Below are 23970 nucleotides of genomic sequence, written 5' to 3'. Positions count from 1 at the left end.
TGCTCCTGCCATTGTTTACATGATGCTATGCTGTTCTTAAAAATCAAAACCGCACTGGTACTTAAAAGAAAGCCAGGAAACAATCCCTGCTTCCTACTAATCTGAGTGGGATTAGGGCATTCAAATTTGCTCCTACTTCCAGGAGGGGAGAGCTCCAGCTGTGTCCTCCAAAACACATGCTGCCAGCTATTTTTCTGCCTTGCAATACTGCAGATGGGCGTGGTACCTTTTATTTTTAACCAGAGCAGCATGTAATTTATGTAAACTTAATGACAACATTTGTTATTCATAACTTTACAGTAAGAATACTTTTATTGATTTTTTTCTTTGTGCTTTTTGCTCTTCTAAGAAATACGTAAAACTTCAAATGAGGGTGCCAGCATCTTGAGTTGTTTAGGTAAGCAAACATTTAAACATGGTTTATTTTCAGCAGTAACTGCTAGTTTGTCACTTTACCCAGAACAGGGAGACATCATTAGCGTCTTTTTTCTTCTCAGTAATCTCACGAGGATGTTTCAGCCATGCCAACATGAAGAGCCTTGAATTCCAACATCTTTAAGATATTTATTAGTATCTTTAATGATGCATAAAAAGTACTTGATGTATATTTCTGATTTTGGTTTAAACACCCTCAAATCTTGGTGGGACACATCCCTGCAATTTAACTTTTGTATTAATTCTGTAGCATTAGGTGTGTCAAAGCAGAAGTGTGAGCCAATGAAGGGTAGATTTTGTCCCTTTTTGGTTCAAATGCAGACATTTCTTATTAAAACTAGTAACTATTTTATAACCACCACCACCAATACTGATAAAAAAGCATGTTCATTAATGCTAGTTATTATTTAAGTTTTTATTTATGGATGGCATAATGAAGACTTCAGCAGGCTTGAGTTTACCAGAGGGTAAAGGGGTATTTTCTCCTCCTCTGTTAGCTCTGTCATTCATAGTATATTCATGTGTGCTCTGTGGGTGTCTAATGGAGTGTTTGGGCATGCTGGGGACCTCAGAATTGGGTCTGTCCCTGGAGTATATTACCTCTAGGTAAAGACATGACAGCCATCAGTGAGCTCAGACTGGCCCATAAAAGCTGTTAAAAAGGGAATTAGAATTGTGGTTATTAATTTATAATTTAATTCCTCTTTTATCTAGTACATACAAAAAAATTTAAATTGGATGCTAGGAAACACCAAGCAATGATAGACACAAGCAAATACCCAGACGTTTTGCCTTCTGGAAAAATCAGAATGAATTCAATGAAATAGTTGGGGTGATGTAACTTTCTGACCCAGTTTGGGGCAGCATATTGCATTAAGAGCTTTGCCATCATGTTGTGTGTCTTGGCACCTGAGCTGTACATAGACACTTGAGGGTAGTGGCATTGTGTTGAGTTAGTGCTCTACACGGACCGTGGTAGAGATTTTTGAACAATTTTCTATCCTTAGAGTGGCTAGAGCACCTTTAATTTACAATGCAATACCTGCTTGGGCATTCAGCAGTCACTTAGGAGACATTGTCATCTTTCATTACTGCATTAACCTTTAGAACTGACAACAGTGTGCAGGCTTGCAATAATTGAGCAGAGGTCCACAAAAATGAATTTCTTGCCTTGTGATTGCACATATGGTCAGGTCATTCACTTGCTGGAGTGATTTTGCCAATGACATTCCTCTTTCACTAAATTTAGCTTCATTTTTTAATTAATGGTTTAGATAGTTATGTTTCTAGAGTACATATCCTAGAGCACGAGGGAGTATAATGGAGGAAATGCCTCTGCATCCTTTGAAACTTACAGCTTACAGCTTTTCCAGCACTGCTTTTATGAGATTTAGTAGAGCATATATTTGCAACAATTCCCATTACTTTGTTTTCAGGGGAGGAACAACCATTTGGGACGTTATGCATTAAGGAATAGAAAGATTGTAATTTTATATTGCATGGTCTGTCTCCTGTGCCTCCTTGCTTGTGCCCTAACCCAAACACCCCTCCTCATGTAATAACCTAGACTTAGCTATTTTTCCTGTTTGTGGTGTGGCTTTCAGGAGTCCTAAACTCACAGCACGTAGTGGAAACTGAGCATGTGCAATATCCATAATAACAGGGCATTTCTATTGCTTGAATACATTTATTTTTAATTAGAAGTAACACCATAGGTCTGATGTGAAAGCAGAACTTGTCCTTCTAGGGATAAATTCCCGGTGAACTCCAGAGATGATGTAAAAGGAAGTGCAAAGCTGCGTAAGTGGGTCTGAACAACCTGAAGAGCTGTGTGAAAGAAGCAGTAGAGAAATAATCTTGCATACCAAGCACATTGCTTTGAACTGCATGCTGTTAGAATTTCTTTCAAATTGGACAGATGACTTTGGATTTCTGCTTTTGAGAGCTGTTAAAATGTACAGTTATATTGTATCCCTTGATTTCTGACAAAAAATATATATACGCATTGGGTAGCTTTTCATGCTTCAATTACTATTAGCAAGTTCTAAACCAAGAGCCACGTCATACTACTCTTGCAAGGAGCTATGCAGAGTATTCACATCAAAAGTGCTGAAAGTACTAATATTAAGAGAAATTTGTGTAAAAGACTGATATCTTCCCATATCATTTCCCATTGTGCAAAGTACTTGATCAAAGCTCAATACTACTTTCTTCAGTTACGGATTATTTTTTATTATGTTACTTCAAAATTGAGAGGTTGGAAAATTGCACATGGTGATTTTTGTTTTTCAAAACCTACTTGTTTGTTTGTTTATTATGGTGCTGATGAGTGTCTCAGACATTTAACAGGAAAAATCAGGCAATTTCACAACGTACTTCTCAACTGAATTAGAGTAAAGTTGGAGCTGCCAATAGGATGATTTCACCTCTATTCAAGTAAACAGTCTTAATTAAGGAAACAAACAAAAAAATACTACTAGTGTCCAGCCCAACCTCAAAAAAAAAAAAAAAAAGATTTTTTTTTTCCCCACTTACTCAAGGAGAGAGATTAGTGATTTGTTCGTTTTTGCAAATACGTTAAAATCACTGATTTGGAATAACTTTCCTGAATAATTGCTTTGATGTAAACTTCCTGTGCAGGCGGTCATAATCCAGAAGAAGAATGATGTGATTAGTTTAACTTAAGAAAAAAAGTGTGTTGTTATCCTAAGACAAATGTGACTTTATGGAATTTTATTTCTAAATAATTCTCCATATTAATTATAGAGTACTGACAAGCTTAAAGAGTCTAAGCACTCTCATAACTTATTTAATGGTTTTTACAGAATTTAAGGCAGGAAGGAGCTGCAAAATCATCTATTCTGATGGAGCATGTGTCAAAGTCCCTTAAACTTGACCCTTATCCCTGTAATTTATTGCCCTTGTTTATAGCTAACCCGACCTTTTTTTAGGATGAAGATGAATCTCTACAAAGGTAGGCAGCTTTTGTGTATTCAGGAGATGGGGAAACTACAATCCCTGGAAGTCTGGATTATTGTCTCACTAGATGTAAAGTTCTCTTTGCAGCATCAAGGGAACCAATCTACGGTGCAATTCTGTAAGGGAATGAAAGCTGTCCTTTGCAACTCTCTGCCATGCCACTTAGGAAGCTGGTGTAGTGTTGACCTGTTTAAAGCTTAACTGGCTACTTTGAAAAGCCTTATGCAGATGTTGTCTGGAAATGGCACTTCAAGAAATTTTGTATGTACAGCAGATGATCGTATTCTCAATTTTTCTGTTGCTAATCCATCTGCTTTCAGTACATATATATATATATATGTCATTCCTAACTCTGTATGCTTACCTATAAGCCCTCAATTTCTAATGTTTGTTTCCCCAAGTTATTTTTGACATTTGAAAACAAAGTTTGAGGAACAGATGCAGCTTTCTCAAGCTTGTGAGCAAGCTTCTACCTTCAGCCAGTACTTCAGTTTTCTCAGTATCTATTTATTGCAATGCCTAAGGCATTATTAATGAAAGTTCAACCTCTCCCAGATGCTTTTAGCGAAGTATTACTACTGCTTCTGATTTCACTAGGTAGCTGATGATTCCGTTACTTTTGATGAATACCTTTTTTTTAGGTCAGCTTTGCATTTTCCAATCCTCTTTGTATATCTGAATGCTACAAGTGACATGAACATGTGTGATGGTGCCGAGGATGTTGTGAAACTTCTGTTGTAAGTTAGCTATGTTTTTTTCTTTCAATTATGTATAGATTTATAAAGGATGAAAAAAGAGTTTTTGGTATTGTAAGTATCACTGTGGATCCTCAGTTGTCTCTTTTGCTGCAGGCTGCAAAAGCTACCCAGAGTGCTGAATTGTTACTGAATTTATGTATCTTCTCATAGCAGTGTCAAATTAGGAAATGATTTAGAGTAGCCATTTTACCAATAAACTCTTCTGTTTACAAATAAATAAATTCTAAGCCTTAGAAAGCCAATAGAAGCCAGAGATGGCCCATCACATTAACGTCATCTGCTACCCTAACGCTAAACATTGCTGAACTGCTTCGTATTGATAAACATCTCGGTGGGGGCCATTGATCTGGGCAGCAGTATTTAGATAAGTGTTTGATGTGCAGGGTTCGTACCATGCTTTAACGACTGCTTACTGCTGGACTGGCTGTGTAAAAGATGAAACGTGTGATAAAACTGATTATAAGTAGTTGAAAATCCCTCAGTGTGGTGGTTCTGTGGGTTGTTATTTTCAGTTTGTGACAACAGGCGTTTGTGGAAACAGAACCAAGAGATGGCAGAAGCGTAAGGGTCTAATGTAAAGCTCATGAAAGACTGTGGAAAGCTTCTGGTTCTCACTGGTGTTGAAAGCTTTGGTATGCTTTATACTGAAGGCAGAGAATAGGGAATATCTTCTAGGAATATAGGGAATATAATAGGAGGTCGGTAAGGTTTTGTTGTTTGTAGGATCTGGCATGGACAGGAAGAGCTCCTTGGAGCTGCTTGAGCTTTTCTGTCAGCAAGAGTGTACTTGAGCAATGTTCAGTAGAAAACTGTGTGTGGTTTTTTTTTTTTTTGGAAAGCACTGTAATACACACAGTGATTCCAGTCTTGTCAGTTACTCCTTCAAAGGCAAACATGTTTCCTATTCTTCTTGGTGTAACATATATATGTACATCATTATTTTTATATACATCCTATTTTTAATGATTTGCTTTTTTGGAGCTTTATAATCAGACGTGAGAAGTATGCTTCTAGTCAGACTGGGATCTATTTAGCAGGATTTCTTGCTTAAAGTCGCACATGTTATTTCTATCTACTGTTTAGAAAAAGCACATATACAGGCAAGTTGCCAGTGGGGTGAGAATTTACAAAGGAATTTTCTAATTTGGCAGACTTAGAGTCAGAGTAGGTTGGTACCTGCACGCTGGTTTAGTGGTTCTTACTGAGAATCAATTAAAATATCAGTATCTAAACTATGTGTTAGTATAAGGTGCTAGATACAACCAGTACAGCTTTGATGTTTTACTATAATTAGATTTGTTTAAACGTAAGAATGATATTTTGTTATTCAGAGTAGTTGAAGAATTTCCACCTTGAGTAACCATTAACTAATTGGCGGATTGGGAATATTTTGAAAACATTTTCCTGCTTTGTAATGGAATGGTGCTATGAGGTTTTCTGTAATTATCCTCCACACTGTCCAGCTATAAATGCACACCAGGGTATTTCTTTGTGTTGAATCCAGTACCTGTCCCAGTTCAACTATCACCAGACACTGGTGCAGTTCATACATTTTCCTGTACATACATGCAACAAATAAGTAACAATTGTTATGGGCAAACCTTTTTATTTTTCTGTGGCAATAAGCAAGTTTATTTCTGGTCTTTAATATAAATATAAGACCTATTTTATCATTTGCCAAAGAATAAATCATGAAAATACTCTATGGCATTAGTTACCTAAAAATACCTGCCCATGGTCCAGGGGCTGTTTAGGATAGTGATGATGTATGTTACATTTTTTCACTTGTTGGGGATTTCTGAAAAAAAGGACTAATTTATGAAAGTCTGTCGATTATATTGATCATTGTGACTTGTGAATTTTAAGAGGAATGGGGTCACATTCTTTACAAGTCATACTGAGAGGGTGGTATTCATCTCCTTTACTTTCAGCTGTCTGAAAGTTGTGTCATTAGCTTCAGATAGTTACCTGGACTTCCTTTGTGCTTAAGGAAGAAAATGAGGCTTTTCAGGAGGTTTTCTCAGTCTGCCTATTGAGTTGATCTACTGAACAAAATGTTGCCTGGTGTGCATCAGCCTCGACTGACTTGAGAGTGCCTAGGTAATAGGTTTGCCTATACCTAACCTGATATGAGCAGTGTTGCTTGATGGATCTTACTCTGCAGTGTCTGTGTGAGTTTCACACTATCAATTTTGTAATTGTCTGCATTTAGTGGAATAATCTACTTATTCTAGTTTAGCTAAAATGAGGAAAAAAAAAATATATCCCTGTCATTTCAAACCAGAATTACAGTTCTGAAGTTGATGGGCAATGTACCCAACCACAGCAATGAAAGTTTGCTGAAGTGAAAGTAGAACTTGCTGCAAATATTTCTGACTCCATAAAATATTTTCAGGTATTCACTAAAATTCAGAACTTCTGATGTGGGGAAAAGAAAAATAACAAAACTAAGAATGGTAGAAAGCAGTAGGAATAAAACCAAGTTTAGATCCAGATTATACTTGCAATTATCTCCATAAATTGGTGAAAAAGGGTCTTAACTTTCATACTAGATGAAGAAACCAAACTTGTAAGGAATACTGTTTGAGAGGAAACTGTGTACATCTAGTTTGATAGAACAAGAACTGGGTAAGAATAACTAATGCTGAGAACTTGTGCTGGCTCCTGCAGATCTGGGCAGCTGTACTTCACAAATACTGATTCGAGGAGAATAATCCCTTATCTCAACCTCCTGGCTGTGGTCTTGCTAATAGTTGAGTAAGTGGTCAGCCCTTGTTGCTCTTCTGTTGCAAATAATACTTTCATATCACTTCTGCAAATTGAAAAATTCAGGGACACACAAAGTATTTTCTTTCATAAGGAAAAGGGCTTCCTGGCTTCATGTTAGTTTGCAGTTCTGCTATTGCTGATCTTGGTTGCAGCTTTATTCGAAAATATCTAAATCATCCATCAAAAGCCATGCCAATTATCTAGAATTGCCTGTTGTTGACCTTCATCTCCCCTGTGGAGCATTGTAATGAACTACCAAAAAAAGCCAGCACAGTTTGAGTTGCTGTGGGTATTATTGTAATTCATAAATAGCTACCAAAATGTCTTTTTAGCTCCTCTAAATACATGCCAAATGGCAGTGATGATGAAGCTTTCCTATGCTGAAAACTATTCGTTGAGTCTTGATTTTGTTATACAGAAATCCTAATTCAGTTTATTTCCACACTCAAAATTAAGTATTACTTTTAGGCATCAAGACCATGCTCAGGTCACTCTTATGTATTTCAGATGCTTGTTTTAGTCAAGGCAGTAAACCAGCTGTCATCTGACCCTAAACCATACCCAGTGGCAGTCAAAACAAATATCAGAGCTTCAGTAGGACTGATATTTCTAATGAATAGAGACTGTCTACTTCCTGGTGGACGCATTTTCCACGTTTTTTTAAGGGTATGTTCCTTATGGATAATACTTTCTTTCCCATGATTATATTCAATAGTAATGAAAACTCTTATTATCAGACTACAGTTATTATTAGAAATCAAACCAAATATGAGTTTTTTGATCTTACTTCTCATACCATTTTTTTTTGTATTATCTGTCTCCTGGGAATTAGTGTGTAATAATCAATCCTTCAGCTGGGTTTTGGGCATTAATGAAACACACTTTGCAATACATATATTCATTTTTCAGAGGCAGATGAGGTGCACAGACACTGTCTGAATTTCTCAAGAGAATGAGAGAAATAAGAATCCCTTCCTGTAGCTGATGGTAAGTTTCCAACATGCTGGTTCTGGGCCTTTGGTTTAGTCAGTTATATGTTCATTTTTGAATTAAAAAGCTCTAAAAGTCCTGCACTTGCACCAAAAAGTTATGCTCTTCCTGAAACTTATCATACATAAGTATGACATAGATTCAAGCATCTCAGTGGGTAGCTTTTTAGTAAAAACGAAGTTATCAATGCTAAATGCTTTGAATTGAGACCTTTTTTTGTTCCTCCTTAATATCTTAGTCTGTACTTTGGGTACTTTTCTTTGGATGTTGTATCAGTGTCAATAAGTTCTGCTTACAGTATATCTGAAGCTCAGTTGGCTGCTATTGTTTATGAACCCATGATGATTTTTTTTTTTGCTTCAGTTAAAATACAATCAGGATGTGAATGCTTGTGAATGAGACTGCCAATTACGAATATCTTTAAGGATGAAAATTTAAATATGCTGCATATTCAGCCACATATATTTCCAATGAACAAAGTAAAGTATATTTAAACTTTGAAGCTACTAACTTATGTCTACAATAGTAAAAGTAAGCAAGAGGGAGAGTAGCTTCGCTTATTTATCAGATCATAGAGAACAAATAGCTGGCAGCAAGGAAGTTATTCTTCAGATTTAAATGTACTTATAAGAAAACAAAACAATTATATCAGATTCTTCAAACCTGATTTAAAATAGGTATTGAATGTGCTCCAGAGTTCCTTTGAGCATCACAGTGGCCAGCAGTGAACCCACGATTTTTTTTATGGAATTCTTTGGTTCTGTGCTGCCTCTTTATGAAATATTTCTTAAGTAGTGGCTTATTGATTTTCATATTAATTTGAATAATGCAGAAATGCACTCTTTTAGTGGAATATCTAAATATCAGGTGAGGCTTTTTGGGGCCTGATGAAACTTATTTTATTGAGCCAGCTCATTACTCATGTCTTGGTTGTTTCTAAAAATAATGTTATACTATTTGACAAAAACTTATCACAGATGTAAACATACTCTATGGCTTGTAATCTAGAATATTTTAAGATACCTTCTCAGATATCTCTAATAGAAGGCCTTTCAGTTTTTAATAAACAAAAGATAAAGGGATCAAGTAGATACCAAATTTCAAGTATGTGGGATCAGAGCGTAAATGTCTTTACTCACTAGTTTTGCTAGGACTGCAATCAGAACAGCATAATCTAATATCAAAAAGGCTTGTGGTTTAAAAGACTAGTTAAAAATCTAAAACTGTTGTAGGACATACAAAAACCTCAACTAGAAATCATCTTATATAAATAAATCACTTCCTGTCTTTTGTCATAACAATCATTCCTTCTTGTAAGTGTGACTTACTCTAACAAAGGATGTGCCTGCTGTGTGAAATTGCATAAATTTGCAAAGCTGAGCATCTCAATTGTAATGGGAGGTTGTCCTTCAGTAATTTATACAAATGATACACTCTATCATTTGATTACTCATTTAATATGCTTTTTTGATCTGCCAAAGCTGATCAGATATTCACGTGGTGGTACCAGTCTTTCAGTAATGAATGCATTTTCATGTCTGTGAAGTAGTAATCATGGGGACCTGTCTTTTAATAACTGGTAATTAATATAAGTACATATTCAGTCTTGGCTTTCATCATAATCATTATTTGACACTTGGCATAGAAGAAAATACCATGTGGAATATATTGGATTTTGTGAACTTGAAATGGCTCAGGACTGGGAGATGCCCAAACAGATGTCGACATGAATTATGTCAACAAAACAAAGGTCACTAGTAAATTTTCTCTTTAATATCTTTCTCTTTAATATCTGAATAGTTGTCCTCATGTCTTGATTGCTCTACAATTTTATACTTGTATCTTGAAGTACATTTAGCTTTCAAGTCTTAACCATGCAAGCAAAAAAAAAAAAAAAAAAAAAATTGAACCAAAAAGGTGAGGCAGATGAAAGGAAGATGAAAAGAGGAAGCTTGCTCCTTTCTTTGAAAATTCAGGTTGTTCTGGGGACTGACCACGAGTCCTGACAAGTACGCAAGTGAGCTTAACCAACAAACTCTGGCCTTGAGTAGCCCCAGTTACTTCAGTTACTTCAATTGAGTGCTGTAAGCAAGTCTCCTGTGTTTTTTTATCAACGCTGTTTAAGCAAGCTCTGATTTGTCTCAGAATCCCATTGCAGTTCCGTACAATTGTTCCTATTCTCTTAATTTTTGGAACTGACTCTGTTCCTGGCATGTTAGCGACTTGTTAAGGCCATGAATATACAAACAGGAGTGGTTAGAAACATGAGAGAATTGGAGTTCAAGCTAAAATTTTCTGCTTGTGTTTTTATAATCTGGAAAGCAAGTGAAGACCTTGCTGTACTTTCCCTAGATATGGTATAAACAGTAGTGCGTTTGTTTCTAGTAGTATCTGTAATGTAATAGAACTTGTAGAAACATGTAGCAAGTCCTTTCCATTTCTGATGATTTTGCAAACAAACATTGAGGTTGTAAAGTTTCGCTGGCCATATGTTTTTCTGTTTGTTTTTTTTACTGATGTGTATCACCCATGTAACAGTAAAAACATTGTCACTGCAGAACATGATTCAGTTATCAAACACATACAGAGGTGCAAAACAATTTAAGACTCAATGTCAAAGCTTTTAGAAATTCTCAAACTATCAGTTTTGAGTTGTCTTTTATCTCCAACTGCAAATGCTACCTGACTCATCTCCAAGAGTGCCTCCTGTGGCTGTTTGACATTCTGCTGCACTTGTACTTTACGCAAAAAAGACTTGTAGAGCCATGATGCTTATGGAACGATTTTTCAGTTCTGTGCTGCCCACTGCAAGCATACATTCTGTAGGCTCCCTTTCCAGCTCAGTAGGATGGCAGCATGAAATTATGTAGTTATTCTAATTATTCCCCTTTGATAACAGGCCATCTTGGCTGATATATGGCTGTGTAGCTGATGGCAGTCACTTGAAGGAATGCTCATACTAAAGACATGTTTTAATTAATAATCAACCACTTCACGTTGTCACCTCCATTAAGTGCTAGCTCTGCCTAGTGACAGTGTTGGAGCCATGTGTCGTGTGCCAGGGATGTGCTTGGAGCTGTGTGATGCCAGCAGCATTGGTACCCTGAGAGGTGCTCAGCTCCTCAGCAGGGATACCCCCAACACAGCAGGTGAGTACCATTTGTAAGTGCTGCTGGTCAGTGGCCGACTCTTGGGAGACTCAGTAACTGCAGGTCTGGGGGGAAAAACAAACTACAATTACTATTTCAGGTGCTAATTTCTTGACTTTTAACACTGCAGTTCTTTGCTGATTCAACAAGATCTTAGTTGTTCCTAACCAGCACTGTTACCATTTCAGAATTGTATTTCCCTAGGTTGAAATAACACCTTGTATATAAGCAGCACCTCAGTGTCAGTTAACATGGGTGATGTTGGTGTGCTTATTTGCCAGACACCTTCCATTAATGCAATTGTATATTAACAAATCCATCATAGTTGTATGCTTGGTGACATATTAGGGGGTAATTTTTCAGCTTCTCCAATGAACTAGGTGGTTGAAAGGCTGTTTATTCAAAACTTTGTAACCTTGATTTTATACTGCACATGTAAGTTAAAGACTTAAAGAGAAAATCAAAAATAGCTACAGCCCTGTAAGATTTTTATACAGTGACCCTGACTTTCAGGACAGCACGTATGCATCAGAGGGATGTATTCATGAGAAGAATCATCCAAGTTATGTAAATATGGCTCCCATCAGGAATATTTACCATAGATATCTCACATAGGACAATATTCCATAAGTTCTCCAGAGAGAAGCTTCTGTATGAACCACTGATATATAAGGAAAAAAAACCCCACAATCTTCAGAGTATTTATGGAAGTTCCCTGTAGAGTGTTTTCCATGGGCTGCAGATATTTCCAATATTTTATAATAATCCATCCTAACGTGACTTGATTCACTTATTTTACATTGAACAAATTAAAATGTTTTTAGAAGTCCCCTTGGCACACTGTTGTTAAACTCTTGCATTTTTTGTGGTATGTATTATCAGGCATAAACAAACATTACAACTATTTGCCAGACGATCATTTTATGATTTTACACTATGCAATGTTTTAAACTCGGAGAAGCAAATTAATTTGCATATATCCCTGGTGCATTATAAAGGATTAGCTAAAGCTATTTCTGTGTAATATAATTCTTTTTAGCTCATTTTCGTTTAGGGGTAAATCCAGGCTAAATTTGATGAATAAATTGTTCCCTGCAAATAACTTGCTCAAGCCTAGCTGTGCAGACTATTAAAGACTTTTCAACAGAAAACTCATTTTCTTAAGGCACCCAACATAATATCTCAAGACTTTCTCTATTCACTTTGTGTATCTTTAATCCCCAAGGAAATTTGTGAAAACTTGGTTATTCATACTTTATCTTCTCAGAAGTAAGGTGGAAGAGGCCAAACCCTGTACTCACCTCCATGTATCTTTGTTGTGAGTTGGCTGTGACTATTCAACTGAGACATCTGGCAGTTGCTTATCTTGGAAATTCCTCTGTGGTTAACAGGCATAGGGTCACTGTCCTCTGGTGATTCCCAGCTGTGTCCGCTTCACTCCTCGGCGTGAAGAACTGACACTTAGGTGCTTAACTAATTTCTCCGGGCTTCCTTCTGTCAATTAGTTTGGGAGGAGGTTGACACTTTATGTCCCAGGCCTGCTGTGTCCATCTGTATTACTAAGTATGGGTGATCTCTGGAAAGATGCCCTCCTCAAATGGTCTGATTAGAAGAACCTAGGGTTCTTCTGGAGCCCTTCACCGGAAACTTTTCCTCTCTGGATGGATTTGCTTTGGTAACGCTGTGCAAGAGGAGAGTAGCATGCATCGTGGCTGGGAGTGCAGCTATGTGCTCCAACCAGAGGCTGGACTTGTCGGGTGTGGGATGGACTGTGGTCACAGCCTGTAGTGCCATCTGCACTAGTGAAAAGGGTGGGCAGGCTGCTTTCAGGTGTGTTCAGGCAAGTCTAACATCGGACTCGAACACTGTATTCAGAAAAACTAATTCTGTTGCTGAGAAGGTAGTCTTTCTTATTGAAGTCATCTGCCTTTAATCAATGGGGTGATTATGGCAAGTGGTAGGTCAGTAACCTTTTTGGTTTTCTCACACTACGAAGTATCACATACTTTATATGCTTTGCAATTTCGGTACTAATTCATAATTGGGTTATGATTTCATTTCCATTCTCTTGAATGCACAGAGTACCTGGTTTGAAAATTATAGGATGAAGCAGGTTTATCTTATCATCCTGTCAACTGATACCTATGCATTAATAAACATTGAGAGTTGATGAGTAATTGCAAAGGTGGATAACCAACAGAGCAAAGCTGCAAAACACGGGCTCCCAAGCTCCTTGGGGCAGCATCTATGGTCTCCTTGTCCTTTCCCTTGAAATAATTAAAAATATCTGTAGAAACTAAGTTTCCAATATTTTAAATGCCTATTTTTATAATGAAAGCTAGAAGAAAAAGAAAACAACCAAAACACAGGGAAAGAAAGAAAACAACTGAAAGAGTAAGGCTTATCCTGTCAGTAGAAGTTGAAAAAGTTGTTAAGAAAAAAATGTTGGGGCTGGCAGAGCTTATAGAGGACAGCCAAAATAATCATCAGTCTTTACCCAGAGAATAACACAGTTTTATCAGAGGAGAAAACATATCAGGTGAGTTCAGTTTGCACTGTATATTAATGAAAAGCCAGTCAGTAACTACTTTGTATTTAGGCTCTGCATGTTTCATAGGTATTCTTTCAATCATTTGGTTGCATGGTACTTGTACTCCCCTAAATTTTAAGCATAAGAAACATAAGCAAAAGTAACTTCTCAGGCAGTGCATTCATATCTTAAAATGTACCTAATAAAAGTGCATCTCTATTATGATCAATAAATACTATGAGGGAGCTAATATTGTATGTTAGCGGTGGTTGTTTCCTCCTTGATTGTCATTTATTTTAGATTTCAACATGTCTGTTAAGTGTTCTTAAATACTTTAATGTGTTTAATATAGAGAAAAATTCCATCTTAGAGCTGGGAGAATTTTCTTTTTCATACTTTCCCAGTGGAAAATCAAGTTAATTAAATTTTACTTTTCCAAGAAAGAAGAGGGATTTAATTAAAAGTACTTTTTATAACTGCAGTGAAATTTTTTGATTGTCCAATGAAAACAAAACTTTTATATGTGAATTAAGATGGATTTCATCATTTTACCTCCAAACAGTGATATGTTGCGCCTCTGAAGGTGCTGCCAGTATTTCCCAGTAAAGCCTGTGACTCTGCACCTTGAGTGGCCTGCATCTTCTCTCTGGCGTAATATCGACCAGAGCAAAGCTCCTTGTTGCAGCCCTGCCGCAGAGCGTCACAGAGTTCCCAGGGACACCAATGCTCTGACTTCGCCAGTTCCAGCTTGTATGACAATCAATATTGCTGGAAACGCATTAGGAATGTCTGAGTGAGTGTTAGTCAGCAGACAAAGCTTCAGAGAGCATTAAAGGCTGGGAGCAGTGGTTTTGGCTGGCAGATCTGAAATTGAGCCTCCCCCAAAATGCATTGCCTCAGGAGAAAGGCAGAGGACTGAACAAGAGTATAGAGTGTCAGGGTGTTTGGAGGGAAATAGTTTATTCATGTGAATTCTCCTTTCCTTGGGCAGCTCTACTGCTCTCTAGGGAAAACTGTTTTATTGCTGGTTGACATTTTACTTGAATAAATTGAGAACCAGACTACATGAACTTGTTCTTTGGCTGGTTTGGGAGGCTGCAAACACATTGCATTAGACTGTGTCTCTCTAGAATTAATCCCAGGGAAAACCGCTAAGTTTTATCACCTGCTTGCTAAAAATCAGTCACATGAAGCTTATGCTAGGCTGAGTCCCCTGTATTTTTACGTTTTTTCTGTATTTGCTCACCTCCTAGGTATGCTTCATCAAATTCTTGTGACATCCAAATCACTATCGTAATCACCTACTGCTTTCCCAGTAAGTTGACCAAAATGTTTGTTCCACTGTGTGCCTCTCAAGCACGATACTTTGTTTCTTCACCACATATTTTTTCCTTTATCAGTCTCCAGCAGTTATTGATATCAGTGTTCTTTCTAACTTGTCTTTAATCTTTTATGCCTTTTACGTTTCCTAGAAATATTTCAGCACTTTACACTGTCATGAGATAGAATAAAATAAGAACAGAACTAATGCTTTCTCTGCTCACACCCTCTCCCTGCTTCTTCTGACAAATGTGGAACATCTCTGAGCTGGGTGATACTGGTGCTGTGAAGCAGTGGTGATAATGAAGCTCTCAAGAATAGGTTTAGCTCTTAGCAATGCCTTTGCTAAGAGCTCCTTGCATGAGTTACTATCGGTTCTTCCAGAATTCCCTCAACTCCTTCTTTAAAAGGTGAGAAGCTGTCCCAAATACGTGAATGTGTAGATGCTCAGTGAGAGGTCTGGTTGCTGCTTTAACTTGCTGTTATGTACACACTATGTTGCTAAAATTCTTTGACTTTGTGTTAAATTGCATGTTTCTTGAGGAAAGGCTATATGACACGCGATGTAGCCAGCCCATACTTCTGAAATATCTCGCCTTTCAGCTGATCGAATATGATAGAGTAAGCAAGGAGCTGATTGATAGAAATGGATTAAGAAAAGGAGTACTTGTCTCAGAGCAAGGAAAAGAAACCTCGGTGTAGCTTAAATACTTCTTTTTCCTTAAAACTGAGGTAATCCCTGAGTAAAGTGGGTTTTGAATTTTAGCTGTTGTGTGTATGTTCAAGACTATCATGTACAAAAAACCATAAGACATACATGGCAAAACATGAAATAACTGAAGTAGAATAATGTTTGATTTCACTTGCTGCTGGTGAGCTTTATAATAGACATTTTTCAGTGCTGTGTTTTGAATCTACTCGTTGCACTGAAGGAACATGAGGTTTCCTTTTTCAGTTTTAAATAGAATGTGCGTCCATTGGCCATGTATCTCTCAAAACAAGGAAATGTAACCCAGACCACAGTTTGGCTGGCGAACTACAGGATTCATTTCTGTGTGTGCCATTTGCAAGGAGAATCTGGGTACTGTGATGCCTTCGTGTCCGGACTTAGTCCATTGAAATCACAGATGAAAAAAGGAAAAGATTCACAATTGGGCACTGTCTTACAGAAACTGCGTGGTGCATCTCTGAAGATCACCCATAAAACTGATAGTTCTTTCTTCTCCCACTTTATTGATATTTTTAGTAGTAAATTTGAATCTTTATTCTTTGATTTGACACCGTTTTAAGATTACTTAAACATTTTTTTTTCTTTAACTGTGAAATTCATTATTTTTAACTGCATATTGACATTTTTCATGTTTGGAGAAATGTGTTCTTGAATAGCTGCCAATAAAACTTTTCTCGTAGATGCCATTCCTGTCATCAGTTATTGTTCCCTTGTCACCCCAGACACAAAAATAACTGTAGTTATCCCATCACCATTTGTGCTGGGGGTTTTGACCTACTTAACAGAATGTATTTCCTCCAAGATATTCTGGATTCGTGCAGGGTTTCTCTCCCTCTGCTTTTTATTTTTTCCAGGCTATATATATGGCTAGGGAGTTTGTGACCTGTCTTACTTTGGTGGAGCTTCATTATTTTTTCTATTCTATTGATTTCATAATTTCAGAACCAATTTAACTTACATTTTTTGTTTATTGGATGGGAGAAACAAACTTAATGGATTCAGTGTTCAGACAGTATTTGTTGTTTTACATCAAAGGTGTCTCCAGTTGACTCCTGTATAACTGCATGCCTACACAAGATTAAGTTTTATAGTTCCTCTAGTTTTGTAACTCTGTTTTTCTTACTTTCTAGCATATAACTGAATATCTACAAGATCAGTTGAAACATGTCTAATATGAAAAAAAAAGCCATAAATAGTCTTTCTCTTCTGATTTTCATCACTTTCACAAATGATCCTGGATGTCAGTTAGGTTCTTCAAAGCAGGTCTGACCACTGGTAAAGAAAGAAAGCTTTCTATTGCAGGAACTAGATATTAAAGTCCTGGTAACTGCAAATGTGAATGAGCAGCCATTACAGAACTGTGAAATTGGTAATGTCAGACCTAATGGAAGCATTTGCATGTTTGTAAAGAAATGCTTTGAAATACCATCTATACTTGGATAAAGGCATGTTTGACTTGGGGAGTAACAGGAGCTAGAGACTTCGAGTCTCAGAAGGGCAGAAGCCACCAAGCTGTATGGACACTGTAAGGCTGCCTGAATGCCTGTGGGAATGCTTTTTCTCCCTTTTCTCCCTGTTCTTGAACTGTTTGGCTGTGATGGAGAATGCACTCTGCGTTACGCTGTTCAGTTCCTGCCCTTGGGTGCCTGGCAGCAACGTAGCGTCAGGAGTTCATAGGAGACCTGGGGGCAGAAGGGATGACAGGAGGTCATCTGCAATGCTAGTGTAGTCGAGCGTATTTAAAACCATCTCATACTGCTGCTTCTTATCTCTTTTTAGATCACAAATACTTTGAATTCAAGGTTTTGCCCTTGCTGTGTATATCTGAGCTTTCTGAATCTCAGGTGTGGATATAATATACATGATAAATAATGATGGGATACAGCATTTGTGTGCTTCCAGCTATGCTGTTTTCCCAAAGACATCTGAGGAATCAGATCTTAAATTCTCACCTGAATCTCTGATGCTTGAAAGAGTCATCTCTTCTTTAGTGTCTCCTGACGAAACATTCTCTGAAGCATCATGTATTTGGGTCAGAAGAAGCCCAAGTCTGAAGCTTTTAAGCTTCTTATACGAAAAGAAGATTGAAGGAAGCAAAAATGATGGAAATAAAGTAAAAGTAATACTGTTGCTCATATGAAAGTGCCAAATTGTCCAGTTCTTAAGATACAGCAAATACCTAACGTGAACATACTTGTTCTCTTGCCTGGTTCAGTGATAATACTCTTTTTTTTTTTTTTTTTTTCTTCTAACTGTGGGTTTGGGGAAATTTCTGTTCATCATTTTTAAACAAAATTCTCTATATTCAAAAGTCTCAGCTTTGTCACTGCCATAGTCACTGTCAATCCTGTCAGTGTGTTGGTAGCGCTGTAGAGATGAGCCCACCGGTGCTTTATGTTACATGTGCCCTGTACCACCGCAAAGGACTGAACCTTGAACTCTTTGCAAACAGCGTGCATGTTTTCTTGGAGTTAAGGCTTGAATACGACTGATATTTCTGCTGTGTGTAGTGGAGAGAGGTGTGACTTGTAAGCTGTAAGGCCAGTTCTGCTTCGGTTTTAGTTATTTTCTTTTATTGAAAGTACCAGACTAACCGTCCCTGAAATCAGTGTTTAGATTTGTCCTCTGATTGTAAAGATCCCATACTCGTCCTTGCCTGTCTTCATGCAGCCTTAATAACAAAATGAATTTAAATATTTTCATTTCCACATAATTTCTTCATCGTGTTTTTCACTAGAGGGAAAAACAGTTTGATAAATTGCTTTGATTTCAAGATGAGCTTAATGGTACAGCCCTGTGAGGATCAGCACTGGAGGACTCCAGGATCCAGAGACTTTCTACTTCAGTGCCCAAGACCCACTCTCAGATCAGTGGAGGTTAGCTATCAGCAAGCTTCTGTATTGAAAAATATTTCGAAGTGTAAACACTTTATTCTTGAAGACGGTCATTTCAGTCACAGGTTTCATGGTTAAACTTTACTTTGTGTTATTACTTTTTTGTCTGTCAACTTAAAACAAAAGAAAATCAACATTATTTAATCAGTAGCTCATTTCACTCCCTTGTATATTTGTATGAGTTTTAGCTTATTTTCAGTTCAAGAGGTCTATATAGTCTGGTAAGTTTTAAATTTTACAAAGAACATTTTCTCAAACTAAACCTGAGGTTTTTTCTGAACTAAAAACAAGCAAACCAACACCAAGATTTTTAAGACCTAAATCATATTATTTCTTCATGGAAGACTTGTAAAATTGCTGGAGGGCTCTCAATTGCATAGCAGAGTAGTAATTTCAGTATTTATATAATTCTGAACAAGTTTTCAACAATGTGTAAATGACCTGAGTTGTTATTAATTTCATCAAGCACTAACATCAGAAACCTTTTCATGTTCTTCACCCTGCAAAGCCTGCTTCATTAGCTGAGCTTTTCCTTTCAAATGAAACAGTTATAAAACAGTTAATGCTGTAAGAGTGCTGAAACTTTAAATTGTTTTGAATTCTGGACTCAAAGGCTGATGGCTACCTGTTGCCATACCTTAGTGTATGATGGAAGGAGCTTTACAGAGAAGAAAATACAGAATTTCCACTGAGCTTAACGGTAGGGGTAAGAAAACTCAGCCAGAGCTGAAATACAGCTGTATCTGATTTCAAGGTCAGGAGAGATGGAGTCAGTTACTAATTAGTTCAACAGCAAGAAGTCATCCAGGACTTGACCAAGGAAACTAAGCAAAGAGGTCTCTGGGGAGCTTTCTGGCAGTAGTTTTCTATGTAGGTGTTCAAGGACCAGTCCTACTCTAATTCAGTGACTTTATTCAAATGGAAACCCTTCATAAATTTCATCAGTACCTCTTATGCTGCTGAATTTTAGGCTCTTGTCTAATGCTTTTTTTTTTTTACATGATGCCATACAGTTTCTAATTCATGAATTTTAATCCATCCATCTGAAAAACTTTAATTGCTCCAGTATCTAAAACTTTATGAAAACATTATTTTTTCTGTGTAAATTACTTTGAATTCAGATGTGGCCTAATTTCAGGGGAGGCTTCCTTTTTGCTTCTGTCAAGGAATAACAATAACGGCAATGTTGCTGCCTCTTTAATATAATGAGGGCAGAATTTTCTAGATTCCCTGGAGTCTTCGGCCCGGATCTAGTTACTGGAGGAGGAAGATGCCCTGTGGCGCTCACCAAGACACCAGGCCCTTGTGCAGGCTCAGTGCTATGAGCTGCAGTGCTTGAAAGCTGCTCCGAAGGGGTGGCAGCTCCGCTAAACAAAGAACGGGTGTTTGCAGGTCTAAAAAATGAAAGATCTGCCAACCTGTCAATGCCTGTGAATGCTGCTTCTTAGAGGTGCCTGAGAGGAGGAGAAGGAGGGCAGGTGGAGAAGGAGCCTTTGACAAAGAAAATGTTAATACAGCTCTTTCCGAGTCACGTCAACTTTGATTTCTTCTTTATCTTTGTCTGCATTTCTAAATTATCTGTCACAACTGCACAAGTGGTTTGAATGAATGAAGGCTTTGCCTAATGAAATAGTGAAAGGCTAAAATGCAGGTATAATTGGGTTATCCAAGCAATATGAGAATATGAAAATAACATGCAAGCGATTGCTGTGACCTATTGAACCAAAATTTAGCTTGCTAGTTGTCTTACTGGCCTTACTGCTTTGAGTAAAATTGGCATTGCCTTGCATATCTACAAGATGGCACAAGTAGTTTTATCCTCCTTGTAAGATTATGATCATCAATTAATATTTGTAATGCACATCGAGATCTTTAATAAGCGCAAGAAGTCAATTAATAGCCCCTTATTTTTTTTTTAATTTTAAGAAGAAATATTAGGAATCTTTTTATAGTGACATCCCTCCATCTTTCACTGCGTCCCTTCACGGTAGGGTGGTTCTGATGCTGGCCCAGAGGCCATTACTTCACTGCTCAAGTACTAAGTTTTAATATGTGATGATATCAATGTCTCTGGATCAATTTTCAAAGCAGTCATATTAATATTTTAATTAATCTCTTGTGATAAAGTATTTTAGTGAGAAAATTCAGTGCTTTGTGTCTGTGGGAGTGGGGTGCAAAAGAGGAAGGGCCTAATTATTCAGCCCTACAATTAGGGGCCAGATTCTGACTTCTTACTGTATGGGTACTCATAGTGACTCAAGTGAGATGCTTCATAGAGTGAGGTTCTATTCTGAATCATTTCATATACATAAATATGGCAGAACCTGGATGAAATAATTTTACCTTTATCAAAATAGTTTGGATTTAAAGTGCTGAAAGATGTGCTGGAGTTCTTTTCTGACTGAAATATAATAAATTAATAAATTGTGGTTTTAATGACTGCAAGATAATTATTCCTTGATTACATAGCGTAACTGAGATCAGAAATGTGTTTTCTTCCCCAGTGATAAAAGCAAACCTTAGAAGTTTTTTTATTCTCTGGTGGTTCAAGGGAGAATATTTCAACCAAATTGATGCAAAAGATACTTCCTACTGGGTAAATTATTTAAATTCAAATGTGCAACTTAATTTAAGATGGATCCTGTTGCACTAGGTAAATATATGAAACCAATATACAAATCATTAGTTTTTTTGCTTTCCCTTATTTTAGCTGGGTTTAAGAGGTGTTCATGCTGTTGATCACCATGTGCTATGTAGGATCAGGATTATATGTATTTGTATTAGATTCTGCACTGACATACATGATAGGAGGGAGACAAATGTTTGCATTGTGAGAGTGTAGAGGGTGGCTCCTTCTCTCAGGTCTTCTGTTACTCGGCAGGAATTTCAGTAAAGTCAAGGACATAGCTACAAACCTATGTTATTTCTCCCAAAGGTCTGAATTTACACCTCTGAGACCAAGCAGCGCCTGCCAAGCACTTCTCAGAGTAAGAAATTCATTCTGCTTGGGTTCTGAATGAAAAGCACACCGTGACCTTCTCTGCCAATGTGCTAACTAGGCTGTTCTGTCCTGGCTGTCCTATTGCATGGTACAGTGTTGGGTGCTTCTCGTGTAGTCAGTTCTGATGCAAAATGCACATAAGCATTTCTTCTTCATGCTTAAATTTCTCTGTTTAATGGATGCAAAGTAGCTTGGGTTATTCTAAGGCTACTCAGGGGGTAGAATAGCTTTCTTTGCTGTGCTCTCTGCATTTTCCTGTCCAGGGTTTCTGCCTGGTAGGGGAACCAGCAAATCACTTTCCATGTGAGCCATTTCCAGTGCAATTTTTGCAGTGTGGTCAGTGTAGCTGGTGAGCTGTCCCCACAGATCGGATGGTATCTCTTGTGTCTTCCTCTCTGCCTGCATGCCACCTTGTTTCCATAAACTGCTAATAGGGCCATTTTCTTGTAAATGTTACTGTTCAGTTGCTCTGTCCTTGAAATATACTTCAAATCCCGTGAAGCACATAGCATAACCTTTTCCATTTTCTAGCAACGAACACAAATAGTCAGAAACTGCTGAATGAGTGAAATTATATTACATCCCTCGTACCTTATCTGTGCCTTCAGGCAGCAAGACTCCTATGGACCCAGCATCTCAGCTTCATGCGATGCACTTAAACACCTCAGTCAAACTCCGACCTCTGTCATGTGCATAAGGCTATTGGGCTGCCTGTGTGTCTACAGAATTAATTATGCCAACCAGAGACAGGCTATTGAGATAAGTTTGTTTTATGTAAAGGATTACCAACTCATATCTGAAGAGATTGTTTTTTATTCATAATTAAGTAATTTTACTTCTGATGACAGAAATGTGTCTCTAAATGTGTAATTAATTGGAAAAAAATCAATTACAGTTAAATTCAAGATTAAAATAAATTACATTGATTTCCTTTCAGAAAGCCAACATATAGTACTGAATGCATCTCTGTGAACTGCAGATTTAGATGTCTGACTTGATCATTGGCCCAGAAATTAAGATCCTTTTGATATTTAAAAGAGGAAAATAGAAAAAAAACCTTTCATTGCGTACTGTGGAAAGGCTTTTCATTTTCTGGCCTGAGGAATACAAAGGGAAGCTTCTAAATCCAGCTTCAGCAGCACAGGATAACTTCTGCTGTGTTCAGGGAGGATGCCAAGGGCTGAGCAAAGCAGTCCTACCTGCTTCAGAGTCCCATTTTGAGCATTCAACTTCAAAGGAATTATAATATTTGATTTGCAGTCTAGCTGCCTTATGTTTTCTTTGCCCTACTTTAGAATTTTCTTAAATATTTTCTTAAATATTTGGTTGGAGAAATCACGTTCATAGCATAGGTCTGGGCACAGACTTCGTATTCAGGCCTGATATTCTTTGTCTATGCCAGAGCAATTAGAGTAAGTGAAGTGATGGTGCAGAGACCAAATCATCAACAGTAAAACATTGGAAGTCTTTAACTTTTTAATGCCTGCAAATTGGAACCAAGACAAACAAACCTTTTGGGCCTTAGTCATTCATTGGCAGTTTCATATTACCTTACATCTTTAATACTATTTTTTAGAGTAATCAGGAGGCAATAACACTTGGACGTTATTGGCAGAAGAGAGTGCAATCCTATTTCTGATTTGAATTGGGGAAAAAAAGTAACAGCTCTTTTCAAAACTATTCCATTGTAAGTTATGATAGATAACTATCACGCATGGTATTGATTGAATGCATATTTGAATAGCTAGTAAAGTATTGATTCTGCTGTTTTTTACTTCTTAACTTTGTGTAGCCCTCTGTATAAATGCTTTTGTGACAAATGTGTGGGGAAGGCAGAGGTGTTAGTCTTAACGGTTCTTCTGTTGAGTCATACGGATCCCCAGAGACTCCTTATGTCTATAAAGATATAAGACTCTTTACCTTTTCTTAAATAGACTGCTACATTGGTTATATATATGTGTCTAACCTAAAAGGGAAAGAAAACAATTTCAAATAGTTCTTTTTTCTATATACTTTTTCTCAAAGCAGAAGTCAACTCTCACTTAACGTTGCATCAAAATGACATACCTGCTTTGTAAGTATAAAAATTGCAATTTCTGAGTGTAATTCAAAGCCGCCGAACATGTGCAAGGAACGATTCTAATGCCAGTTTGTGTGGGGATTATCTTTTCCAAGATTATTCTTGCTTTAAAACAATCATTTAAGCTTCACATAATTTTCTTGGTCCTTATTTGCTCATGCATGAAGAAGTAATCTCCATCCTGTTGACCTTCTTCAGAGCAGAGAGAAAAAGCACCTAGCTTGCTTGATGTAAATGTTGATACCCAGACTTTCAGCTTTCAGGATATAAGCTATCAGAAAATGCTTATGACACTGCAAGTGCTGCTTCTGATGTACAGAGACGCCACATATCTG

This window comes from Anser cygnoides, chromosome 6 (assembly GCF_040182565.1).
Source record: "Anser cygnoides isolate HZ-2024a breed goose chromosome 6, Taihu_goose_T2T_genome, whole genome shotgun sequence".
Lineage (NCBI taxonomy): Eukaryota > Metazoa > Chordata > Aves > Anseriformes > Anatidae > Anser > Anser cygnoides.
The sequence above is the reverse complement of the archived record's forward strand: the minus strand, read 5'-3'. Positions refer to the sequence as shown.